Source organism: Eurosta solidaginis, chromosome 2, assembly GCF_040869045.1.
Source record: "Eurosta solidaginis isolate ZX-2024a chromosome 2, ASM4086904v1, whole genome shotgun sequence".
In the NCBI taxonomy this organism is placed as follows: domain Eukaryota; kingdom Metazoa; phylum Arthropoda; class Insecta; order Diptera; family Tephritidae; genus Eurosta; species Eurosta solidaginis.
Window position 1 is genome coordinate 24,887,182 of NC_090320.1, and position 14,041 is coordinate 24,901,222.

A 14,041-nucleotide genomic window follows, 5' to 3' on the forward strand; every position below is an offset into this window, starting at 1 on the left:
TATTTGTTTCGACCATAGTTGTACATGTCACTACCTCTTGCTTCCGTTCATCTACTCTCAACGTTATTTCTTGACCACCACATCTCATCTCAAAGTTTACCTTCGCCAGATAGTCCGTGCCAATTACCACCTCATCGCCCAGTCCCGGTAAGATTAGCATCTCGTTCCTCTGTACTTTATCACCCATTCTTAATTCTGCATCTACCGCTTCTTTGACTATTATTGCTCTGCCATCGCCCATTCTTACTCGTGTCTTTACTTCCTTGAATTTGCCAGTTTTTAATCTTCTCGCCATAGCATCACTTATAAAGCTCCTCGTCGCTCCCGTGTCAATCGCTGCTACTGCTTCTTCTCCGTTCACATACGCTGTTACCAATATGCGGCCGTTTGTGTATTTGAACATGCTTAACTTCTCCGAGGTTGCACTTCCGAAGACCCCATCCCTCGGTTCCAATGTGGTCTCTGGTCGTTTCCCTGTGGCTTCCTACAACAATCACGAGTGAGCACGCCTATCTTACCACAAATCCAGCAAAATTCTCTTCTTATGCCTCGGCACCCGTATGAGAAGTGACCACCTCTTCCGCATCGTCTGCAGGCCGTTCTTGTATCTACATATTCTTGTTGTGGCTCTGACCTCTGCTGTTTTTGGATTTCTATTCGCTCTTCCTGTCTTTGTTCTGCCTGGAGACACTGGTATTGACCTTCTTGCCGCCGTGGTATGAATGGCCTTGTGGTTGGTCGCATTGGTTCCCTGTCAGGAGTAATATTTTCATAGTCTTGAGCTAAACTTACCAGCTCCTCAAGATTGCTGACCTCGCTTCGCTTTATATATAGTTGGTACTCTCTGCGCGAGTTTCTGTAGATGCGGGTTAATTTCTGCTCCTCGGTGTAGCCCGCATGACGCATCATTCCTTGTAGTGCCAAGACATAATCTTTAAATAGCTCACCTTGTCGTTGTACGCGCATACGAATTTCATCTTCCAATTGCTCTAAGTATCTGGAGCTTAGGAAGAACTTCAGGAAGTCCTTCTTGAAGGCGTCCCACTCCTGCCAATGCCGGTTGTTATTCCTGTACCATACCAATGCTTTGTCCTTCAACAACTCCGGCAGTGCTTTCGGAATTGTGTTGCGGTTGATTTCATACCCATCTGCTAGCTCCTCCACTCTTTCGATGAATCCTAGGGGATCTTTGCCTCCGTCCTTTAATCCCCACTTCCTTACTCTGTCCATGGTCGTTGCATATGTGCCAGGCTGTTGAATATAATTTGTCGTTGCGTACATACCAGGCTGCTGAATAAAATGTACCGGCGGTTGTCCGACCTCCAATTGATTGGGTGCACCATTTGCCTGTTTATCATTTCTTGGTGAATTTAGTTCGTTGCTTGTCTTTGACGCTTGTGGATTTGTTAGCCGCGCATGCCGAATCGCCAACTCTGTGAATCGATCCCGTAAGTTCTCGTTATCCTTCTCCTCTTGGATGAATGTCGCCAATCGTTTTCTTAGTTCGTCAACCGTTCCGCCATCTTCTAGCCCAAATTCCGTGCTGTAGGCTACCAGATCCTCTCGAGTGAGATAGTATACCCACGATACCTTTACCATTGTTATGTTTTATATCCTCGTCGTATTAACCCATAAGTGTGTGAACCTTGTTTCCCCTTCGTTTCTGAGTTTATCATAAAATTTGCTCTATTTAACCTGCTCGGGCGCCAAAATGTGACGGACTTTTCCTTGACTTTGTCGGGGTTGGTCTCAGTCCGTCCAGGGTTCCTGGAAGTAGAAATTCCTAACGGTCCTTCTGAAGGAATAACTCTGTTTTGTTCGATACAAAACGTTATAAAAAATTATTTATTCAATAAAATTCTACTTTTCTACTCCTAGGCTGATTTCCTTGCTCTATAAGAGGTGACGGAGGTGATAAAGCCCTCGGCCAACCTCTGCGGTCGAATGGAGTGATAAAGCCTCCAGACGAGTATACTCTAAGTACAAATGAAGTGAAAAAGCCTTCAGGTGTACTCTTGGTCGGTAGTGATAAAGCCTACCGACTCGTATGCCTGTCTCCTAATCTCTGAATTTCAATGCGAACTCGTCGCCCTTATATACTAATTTTTGCACGCAGGCAAACGGTTATTTTATAATAACAACTTTGAACTAATGGTATTAACAATATAAAACAACTGTTGTTCCGGTAAATATTTCCTTCCCATGAATTTCCATGCACCATAATGCTCCTTATTGAATACAATGCCTTTGTACTTGCTCATACTGTGCTTTCCAGGCTTTGGTTTATATATTGTGTGTTTGTATATTTGTTTGTGGTCACCTGATTCTAATGTTGTGTTTTTTGCTTTGCCCAATGCTTCTGCCTTCTGTTGTATGGCGTGCGTTGGTGTGTTGTATGCTAGTGCGTAAATATGTATAGCGAAATTTCAACTAGTAGCGGCGCTTATTTTGACGACTTGCTGCTGATCTCCGTTCACTTAAGTTATTATGTATGTTGTGTTTGTAACTGGGTACATTGGATTTTGAGTGTGCAAAGGGTTGATCGACCGCTGCATTTTTATGTTTTGTGCGTATCTACATTCCAAATATTTAATGCATGTTAGGGTGATCCTATATTCAAAGTTTATGTTTGCGAAAATGTAAATATTTGGCTTGCGTGCAAAAGTGCGCAAGTGTAATTTGTTCTTTAATTTAATAATTATCAATTCAATGTACAACAGAATATATGTATTTAGGGTATAATTCATAAAGGTATACATATGTATATTTCTGGTGCTTCATATAAAATGTATAAGTGATAAATTCAAATATTATTATAAATTTCAAGTTATTCCAAAATGTATGTTCTTTAGAAAAATGTATGGATATGTGTATGTTGTGAGGATACAAAGTCCTCGACTTTGGGGTTCTCACATATTTTAATTAGAACAGATCAGCCTCTGGTACACCTTCCGGAATACAAAATATCCTAAATATTATCTTTGTCAAGGAGGTACTCCTGTGCTGAATTTCAAGCGTGCGGCACCATAAATAATACTTTTTGCAATTAGTCGGTCCCTGGTCCACTTCCCGGACCAAGTTGTAAATCCACATCATTCTCAAACCCTCTTGAACACACACACAAAATTTCATCACAATCTACTGAGTCATTTAGAAGGAGTTCTGACAAAAACACGTACAGGAGATATATATATTTATATATTTATTTATTACGACTCTAAGAGCCTAGTTCAAAACTTAAAAATATGATTGCATTAATTAAAAATGTGTACTTAATCTAAATTTTTAAATTAAAAAAAATTTTTATTATGACACATGTATCACTAATGCATTTAAATCTCAACGACTATAGCATTTAATCGGCCTAGATTTGGTGTAGTCATACAACCGGCTGCTAAATAAGATTCTATCACATTTTTTTATATATTCAGGTAGTTCGTTGAAGTATTTCAACCCTTTGTAAAAGAGACTATTTTGTTCCGATTCTGTTTTATAATTTGGCAATTTAAAATTATTTCTCCGCCTTGTATTTATATCATGGACCTCGTAATTAAATGTAATACCTGTTCTGAGATACTCTGGGAAAATTCCGTGCTTTATATTATAAATAAATTTCATTGTGTTAAAGAATATTTGTTGTTTAACGCTCATCCAATGTAAACTTAGAAGCATGTCTTTTATAGGAGTATCATAACGTTTGCTTAAAATAAAGCGCATTGCTTTATTTTGCATTTTTTGCAACTTATCAATTTGCGAATCTTTCATAATAAAAAATATTGTTGAGCAATAAATAAAGTAAGGCTCAACTATGGATCTATAAACCTTTACTTTGTAATAATTACTTAAGTTTTTACAAGTTCTTTGAATAAACCATAATCTTTTTGCTATTTTACTTTCTGAATAGACAACATGGGCATCAAATTTTAATTTGCGATCAATCTGAACACCCAAATATTTAATCGTATTTACTTTTTCTATTTCAATATTATTTATTGTAATAGTTTCAAAATTAGCAATGTTTTTTCTTGAAACAAGCATGTATTTAGTTTTTTCTATATTAATTTTATATTAATTTTTTCTATATTAAGATATACGTTCGGAGTAGAAGCGATATGTAGAAAATTATCAACAAAATGTAACATTTTTGTAATATACAAAAACCAAAAAATAATCGATGAAAAAATTAATGCAACATATCGAAAAAAAGAAAAAAATTATAAAATTGCATTAACAATAAAAATATCGATAAAAACTTCCAATTTTTAAAATAGAAAGCGATTGTTAAAAATAATTGATAAACAGTCTATGAAAAAGATTGTGAAGAATCGATACAAAATCACAGGTCTTAAATAAGAAGCAATAAACAAAACCTTAAAAAATGTATAAGAAGCAATGGAAATGACACCTTATGGCAAGCATGGAAGGATCGAAACAAATGTGAATCAAGGAAAATATCAAATGAAAATAATTCATAACAATTAAAGGATTCGAAAAAAACACAGATTGATTAATTAATTAAAAATCAATAAAAATTATGTCGATAAGAATAATCGATAAAAAACTTTATATAAATTATCGAAAAACTTTGCCTTTGTCAGTGACATAGGAAGGAAAGAGTCGAATAAAATTGTAAATCTTTGCACGATAAAAGTTTATAAAATAAATCGATAAATAAAATAAATTAAAATCGATAAAAACTTACATATTTCAAAAAATAGCGATGGAAAAAATTGTCGACAAATTTTGGCAACGTCTCCAGTGTTTATAATATTTATATTAACTGTTGTGATGGATAAAATCCTCAGATCTGTAATATAAAGAAGAATATATAAAAAAAAAAATATTGATAGAAAAAATTAAAAGGATGTAATGCAAATAAGAAATATCAAGAAGAATTTCCGAGCTCTAGGCCACACATATATATTAGTAATAAAAATGCAATTGATTATACCATATATGTTGTATTTATTTATTTTGTCGATATTTCGATTTCAATTAGAAATCATCTTCAGGGCAGTAAAAAATACATTTTTCTTTAAAAACCATAAATGCACAAACATAATCTGACACACTTGTGAATGCACCTTGTCGACTAATTTAAAATTTCAATGCAGAACACAGAATATCATAAACAGAAACAAAGATATATACAAATAATAAACAGTAATAATAAACAAAATATCTGCTAACAACAACGTATATATTAACTTATTGGACACCCTCAGCATTATTGTTGCTAACTTCTCTTCATTACCAAATGTCTGTATGCGTGAGCGATGTTGTCGGTGTAGCTCTTAAAATTCATGCGTATGTCATTAGGTGTATTGATAATATGTAGCATTTCGAGAGTGTACCGCTTGGAATATTGTTTTTCTTCTTGCAATATTGTAACATTCTCTAAGTCCGGAGAGTGTCCCGTGGTCTTGCAATGTTGCGATAAAGCCGTTCTGTTGTCGTTAGAGTGGTCGCGATTTTTATACTCAGTTGAGCAGAGCTCACAGAGTATATTAAGTTTGATTGGATAACGGTTGGTTGTACATATATAAAGGAATCGAGATAGATATTGACTTCCATATATCAAAATAATCCGGATCGAAAAAAAAATTTGATTGAGCCATGTCCGTCCGTCCGTCCGTCCGTCCGTCCGTCCTTCCGTTAACACGATAACTTGAGTAAATTTTGAGGTATCTTGATGAAATTTGGTATGTAGATTCCTGGGCACTCATCTCAGATCGCTATTTAAAATGAACGATATCGGACTATAACCACGCCCATTTTTTCGATATCGAAAATTTCGAAAAACCGAAAAAATGCGATAATTCATTTCCAAAGGCGGATAAAGCGACGAAACTTGGTAGATGGGTTGATGTTATGACGCAGAATAGAAAATTAGTAAGATTTTGGACAATGGGCGTGGCACCGCCCACTTTTAGAAGAAGGTAATTTAAAATTTTTGCAAGCTGTAATTTGGCAGTCGTTGAAGATATCATGATGAAATTTGGCAGGAACGTTACTACAATTACTATATATGTGCTAAATAAAAATTAGCAAAATTGGATGAAGAACAGGCCCACTTTTTAAAAAAAAATTTTTTTAAATTCAAGTTTTAACAAAAAATTTAATATCTTTACTGTATATAAGTATATTAAGTCAGAATTCAACTCCGGTAATGATATGATGCAGCAAAATACAAAAATAAAAGAAAATTTCAAAATGGGCGTGGCTCCGCCCATTTTCATTTAGTTTGTCTAGAATACTTTTAATGCCATAAGTCGAACAAAAATTTACCAATCCTTCTTAAATTTGGTAGGGGCATAGATTCTATGACGGTAACTGTTTTCTGTGAAAATGGCCGAAATCGATGAAAGCCACGCCCAGTTTTTATACACAGTCCACCGTCTGGCCTTCCTCTCGGCCGTTAACACAATAACTTGAGCAAAAACCGATATATCTTTACTAAACTTAGTCCAGGCACTTATCTGAACTCACTTTATCTTGGTATAAAAAATGGCCGAAATCCGACCATAACCACGCCCACTTTATCGATATCGAAAAAATTACGAAAAATGAAAAAAATGCCATAATTCTATACCAAATACGAAAAAAGGGATGAAACATGGTAAATGGATTGGTTTATTGACGCAAAATATAACTTTGGAAAAAACTTTGTAAAATGGGTGTGACACCTACCATATTAAGTAGAAGAAAAAGAAAAAGTTCTACAAGGCGAAATCAACAGCGCTTGGAATCTTGGCAGGAATACTGTTAGTGGTATTGCATATATAAATAAATTGGCAGTACCCGACAGATGATTTTCTGGATCACCTGGTCCACATTTTGGTCGATATCGCGAAAACGCCTTCACATATACATCTGAGGGCCACTCGCTTTTAAAACCCTCATTAATACCTTTAATTTGATATCCATATCGTACAAACACATTCTAGAGTCACCCCTGGCCCACCCTAATGGCGATATCTCGAAAAGGTGTCCACCTATAGACCTAATGCCCACTCCCTCTTAAAATGCTCAGTAACACCTTTCGTTATTTACCCATATCGTACAAACATTCTAGAGTCACCCCTGGCCCACCCTAATGGCGATATCTCAAAAAGGCGTCCACCTATAGACCTAATGCCCACTCCCTCTTAAAATGCTCAGCAACACCTTTCGTTTGATACCCATATCGTACAAACATTCTAGAGTCACCCCTGGCCCACCCTAATGGCGATATCTCGAAAAGGAGTCTACCTATAGACCGAATGCCCACTCCCTCCTAAAATGCTCAGTAACACCTTCCGTTTGATACCCATATCTTACAAACATTCTAGAGTCACCCCTGGCCCACCCTAATGGCGACATCTCGAAAAGGTGTCCACCTATAGACCTAATGCCCACTCCCTCTTAAAATGCTCAGTAAAACCTTTCGTTTGATACCCATATCGTACAAACATTCTAGAGTCACCCTTGGTCCACCTTTATGGCGATATCTCGAAAAGGCGTCCACCTATAGAACTAAGGATTACTCCCTTTTAAAATACTCATTACCACCTTTCATTTGATACCCATATCATACAAACACATTCTAGAGTCACCCTGGCCCACCCTAATGGCGATATCTCGAAAAGGCGTCCACTTATAGACCTAATGCCCACTTCCTCTTAAAATGCTCAGTAACACCCTTCGTTTGATACCCATATCGTACAAACATTCTAGAGTCACCCCTGGCCCACCCTAATGGCGATATCTCGAAAAGGCGTCCACCTATAGACCTAATGCCCACTCCCTCTTAAAGTGCTCAGTAATACCTTTCGTTTGATACCCATATCGTACAAACACATTCTAGAGTCATCCCTGGCCCACCCTAATGGCGATATCTCGAAAAGGCGTCCACCTATATACCTAATGCCCACTCCCTCTTAAAATGCTCAGTAACACCTTTCGTTTGATACCCATATCGTACAAACATTCTAGAGTCACCCTTGGTCCACCTTTATGACGATATCTCGAAAAGGCTTCCTTCCACCTATAGAACTAAGGATCACTCCCTTTGAAAATACTCATTAACACCTTTAATTTGATACCCATATCGTACAAACATTCTAGAGTCACCCCTGGCCCACCCTAATGGCGATATCTCGAAAAGGCGTCCACCTATAGACCTAATGCCCACTCCCTCTTAAAGTGCTCAGTAATACCTTTCGTTTGATACCCATATCGTACAAACACATTCTAGAGTCACCCCTGGCCCACCCTAATGGCGATATCTCGAAAAGGCGTCCACCTATATACCTAATGCCCACTCCCTCTTAAAATGCTCAGTAACACCTTTCGTTTGATACCCATATCCTACAAACATTCTAGAGTCACCCTTGGTCCACCTTTATGGCGATATCTCGAAAAGGCTTCCTTCCACCTATAGAACTAAGGATCACTCCCTTTGAAAATACTCATTAACACCTTTCATTTGATACCCATATCGTACAAACACATTCTAGAGTCACCCCTGTCCCACCCTAATGGCGACATCTCGAAAAGGCGTCCACCTATAGACCTAATGCCCACTCCCTCTTAAAATGCTCAGTAACGCCTTTCATTTGATTCCCATATCGTACAAACACATTCTAGAGTCGCCCCTGGTTCACCTTTATGGCGGTATCTCGAAACGGCGTTCACCTATGGAACTAAGGATCACTCCCTTTTAAAATACTCATTACCACCTTTCATTTGATACCCATATCGTACAAACACATTCTAGAGTCACCCCTGGCCCACCTTAATGGCAATATCTCGAAAAGGCGTCCACCGATAGACCTAAGGCCCGCTCCCTCTTAAAATGCTCAGTAACACCTTTCATTTGATAAATGGCGTCCATCCATAGATCTATGGCCTACTCTCTCTTAAAATACTCTTTAATAGCTTCCATTTGATACACATGTCATACAACCACATTCCAGGGTTACCCTAGGTTCATTTTCCTACATGTTGATTTTCCTTATTTTGTCTCCATAGCTCTCAACTGAGTATGTAATGTTCGGCCACACCCGAACTTAGCCTTCCTTACTTGTTCGATTTGTGAGCGGAAATCCTTGTCTTTAGTTTTGATTTAGTAGTACCCACATATACTTTGTTGCATACGTGGGACCCGTCGCCATTACATTTAATTTTGTATATTACGTCGGATTTCTCGTATTTTTCGATTTTGCTTTTTGTATTGCTGTATATTTGTTGTAGGGTATTTTTATACTGGAACGCGATTTGGAATTTTTCTTTGTCATACATGTTTGAATGTTTTATTCGGTTAGACAAACCAGGTACAAATACGCCAGTCTTATATATTTTCTTTATGTTTTGTTCTTTGTTTTTATTCGTAGCGTAAAATTGGTGGATATAACCATTGATAAGGTGGATCGGAAACTCGTTGTTTTGAAGTATTTTTTTGATGATGCTTATATTTTTCGGGTGATATGTTCTATCGCTGATAGAGAGAACTCGCCTGATAAAATTTTTGGCCGTGTTTATTATTATACTCCTATCATGTTTCGAGTTAAAATTTATTAACCTCCCGGAATCCGTAGGCTTTTTATACCAGTCAAAGGTTAGGTGGTTGTTATTTCCTATTACTACCGTGTCCAGAAACGGCAACATTCCATTATTTTCCATCTCAGATGTGAATTTTATTGATTATTTTTATACTCAGTTGAGCAGAGCTCACAGAGTATATTAAGTTTGATTGGATAACGGTTGGTTGTACATATATAAAGGAATCGAGATAGATATAGACTTCCATATATCAAAATAATCAGGATCGAAAAAAAATTTGATTGAGCCATGTCCGTCCGTCCGTCCATCCGTCCGTCCGTCCGTCCGTCCGTTAACACGATAACTTGAGTAAATTTTGAGGTATCTTGATGAAATTTGGTATGTAGGTTCCTGAGCACTCATCTCAGATCGCTATTTAAAATGAACGATATCGGACTATAACCACGCCCACTTTTTCGATATCGAAAATTTCGAAAAACCGAAAAAGTGCGATAACTCATTACAAAAGACAGATAAAGCGACGAAACTTGGTAGATGGGTTGAACTTATGACGCAGAATAGAAAATTAGTAAGATTTTGGACAATGGGCGTGGCACCGCCCACTTTTACAAGAAGGTAATTTAAAAGTTTTGCAAGCTGTAATTTGGCAGTCGTTGAAGATATCATGATGAAATTTGGCAGGAACGTTACTACTATTACTCTATATGTGCTAAATAAAAATTAGCAAAATTGGATGAAGAACACGCCCACTTTTTAAAAAAAAATTTTTTTAAATTCAAATTTTAACAAAAAATTTAATATCTTTAATGTATATAAGTAAATTAAGTCAAAATTCAACTCCAGTAATGATATGATGCAACAAAATACAAAAATAAAAGAAAATTTCATAATGGGCGTGGCTCCGCCCATTTTCATTTAGTTTGTCTAGAATACTTTTATTGCCATAAGTCGAACAAAAATTTACCAATCCTTCTCAAATTTGGTAGGAGCATAGATTCTATGACGGTAACTGTTCTCTGTGAAAATGGGCGAAATCGGTGGAAGCCACGCCCAGTTTTTATACACAGTCCACCGTCTGTCCTTCCGCTCGGCCATTAACACAATAACTTGAGCAAAATCCGATATATCTTTACTACACTTAGCCCACGTACTTACCTGAGCTCACTTTTTCTTGGTATAAAAAATGGGCGAAATCTGACCATAACCACGCCCACTTTATCGATATCGAAAATTACGAAAAATGAAAAAAATGCCATAATTCTATACCAAACACGAAAAAAGGGATGAAACATGGTAACTGGATTGGTTTATTGACGCAAAATATAACTTTGGAAAAACCTTTGTAAAATGGGTGTGACACCTACCATATTAAGTAGAAGAAAATGAAAAAGTTCTACAAGGCGAAATCAACAGCCCTTGGAATCTTGGCAGGAATACTGTTAGTGGTATTGCATATATAAATAAATTAGCAGTACCCGACAGATGATTTTCTGGATCACCTGGTCCACATTTTGGTCGATATCGCGAGAACGCCTTCACATATACATCTAAGGGTCACTCGCTTTTAAAACCCTCATTAATACCTTTAATTTGATATCCATATCGTACAAAAACATACCAGAGTCACCCCTGTCCCACCCTAATGGCGATATCTCGAAAAGGCGTCCACCTATAGACCTAATGCCCCCTCCCTCTTAAAATGCTCAGTAACACCTTTCGTTTGATACCCATATCGTACAAACATTCTAGAGTCACCCCTGGCCCACCCTAATGGCGATATCTCGAAAAGGCGTCCACCTATAGACCTAGTGTCCACTCCCTCTTAAAATGCTCAGTAACACCTTTCGTTTGATACCCATATCGTACAAACATTCTAGAGTCACCCCTGGCCCACCCTAATGGCGATATCTCGAAAAGGCGTCCACCTATAGACCTAATGCCCACTCCCTCTTAAAATGCTCAGTAACAGCTTTCGTTTGATACCCATATCGTACAAACATTCTAGAGTCACACCTGGCCCACCCTAATGGCGATATTTCGAAAAGGCGTCCACCTATAGAACTAAGGATTACTCCCTTTTAAAATACTCATTACCACCTTTCATTTGATACCCATATCGTGCAAACACATTCTAGAGTCACCCTGGCCCACCCTAATGGCGATATCTCGAAAAGGCGTCCACCTATAGACCTAATGTCCACTCCCTCTTAAAATGCTCAGTAACACCTTTCGTTTGATGCACATATCGTACAGACACCCCTGGTCCACCTTTATGGCGATATCTCGAAACGGCGTCCACCTATGGAACTAAGGATCACTCCTTTTCAAAATACTCATTAACAGCTTTCATTTGATACCCATATCGTACAAACACATTATAGAATCACCCCTGGTCCACCTTAATGAGGACATCTCGAAAAGGCGTCCACCGATAGACCTAAGGCCCACTCCCTCTTAAAATGCTCAGTAACACCTTTCATTTGATACCCATATCGTACAAACAAATTCTAGAGTCAGCCCTGGTCTACCTTTATGGCGATATCCCTAAATGGCGTTCATCCATAGAACTATGGCCTACTCTCTCTTAAAATACTCTTTAATACCTTTCATTTGATACACATGTTATACAACCACATTCCAGGGTTACCCCAGATTGATTTTCCTTATTTTGTCTCCATAGCTCTCAACTGAGTATGTTATGTTCGGTTACACCCGAACTTAGCCTTCCTTACTTGTTATTACTAATATATATGTGTGGCCTAGAGCTCGGAAATTCTTCTTGATATAACTTTTGAAAGGCCGAAAATAAAAATAAAAACAACATCAAATAAGAAATATTTAGAATAAACGAACCAAAAAATGCTTTCCTGTTGAATAATAGGAATAGACGAAACCATTGAAAATAATATATATTAACAATCGATAGAAAGGATTCCATGCATAAGAAAAAATATGAAAAACAAGCAAATTAACTAAGTAAAATTAGATGAAAGCGCAGTCGCTAAAAATAATCGGTAAAAATCGACAAAAAAATCGTTAAGAAAATGTATACAAAAAAAGTAACTCGAAAAACTCAATAAAATAAGTATAGTCTGCATAAGTTGAAAATGGCAGATCAAAGGCGCGATATAATTTAATCATAATTGTTTCAATCGATGAATTTTACATTTGAACTGATATTTTCAAGAGCGAAAAAATCTTTAAAAATCAATTAAAACCATAAGCCAATAAATGTTTTCTACAAAATAGATAAAAATGAAAATTTTAATCAAAAAAGCAAAAATCGATCAAGTTGATATTCAAACAAGTAAGGAAGGCTAAGTTCGGGTGTAACCGAACATTGCATACTCAGCTGCCAACTTACAGCTACTTTTAAATTATCTTCTTTTAAAAGTGGGCGGTGCCACGCCCATTGTCGAATATTTACAAATTTTCTATTCTGCGTCATAAGGTCAACCAACCTACCAAGTTTCATCGCTTTATCCGTCTTTGGTAATGAATTAGCACTTTTTCGGTTTTTCGAAATTTTCGATATCCAAAAAGTGGGCGTGGTCATAGTCCGATTTCGTTCATTTTAAATAGCGATCTGAGATGAATTCCCCGGGACTTACGTACCAAATTTAATTAAGATACCTCAAAACTTACTCAACGGACAGACGGACGGACGGACGGCTAAATGAATTTCTTTTGTCGCCCAGATCATTTTGATACATAGAAGTCTATATCTATCTCGATTATGCCGTTACGGGGTAATGTTATGGGTACAAAATTAATATACTCTGTGAGCTCTGCTCAGATGAGAATAAAAGGTGTAGTCAAATCGAAGTTTAGTAGAAGAAATCAAAAAAATTATGGAAATTACAAATATAAGTACTCAGTTAAATAGGGTTGAACTAGCCGGTCCGTACGCACCACACATAGACTGAAGGCCCGTAGCGTTACGAGAGTTTCTTAGGCAATCGAACGGAACCCTGTCAAAAACTGGGGCCTATGTTATAGAATAATTCCGTCCTCTTGGCAAATACTAGAAGCCCTCTAGAACTTACGTTTCCTACTTACTGCTTCTAGATACAGATGTCAATCTCCTCAATAGCTGCAGTCTTAGCCTGGCAAACGCAGGGCACGAGCACACAATGTGTTCGATCGTTTCTTCCTCCAACCCACACTTCCCACATCTGCTATCACTGATCAAGCCTAATTTAAATACATGTTAGGCCAGGAGGTATTGTCCAGAATACACGTCATGAGTCTACTGTCCTCTCTTTTTAATGATAGGAGTATTTTTGTCAACTTAATGTTGTAAGGATCATCAACACTTCACAGTCACGCGCTTAGGTTCGCGACTCTACAGCTTGCTCGTGCAAGTCTGGCTTTCCCTTTATCTAGTCCAATCTAATTGGGATGTCTACGGAGCAAGCTTTGGGGGTTGCGCTCTTTTAGCTAGTTCATCCGCTTTTTCATTTTCCTCTGTTCCCATATGACCTGCGACCAAATTTAG

The 14,041-nt window shown here is 37.5% G+C and overlaps 1 long non-coding RNA gene across 1 annotated transcript in view; it reads right to left on the bottom strand.

The window, feature by feature from the left end:
• LOC137239394 (uncharacterized) overlaps positions 1–14,041 on the bottom strand; it is an 853,500-nt gene that overhangs the window by 571,085 nt on the left and 268,374 nt on the right. Inside the window, exon 2 of the long non-coding RNA XR_010949356.1 lies at positions 4,703–4,807. This is a non-coding gene — a long non-coding RNA (uncharacterized lncRNA). The remainder of the gene's footprint in view (positions 1–4,702; positions 4,808–14,041) is intronic.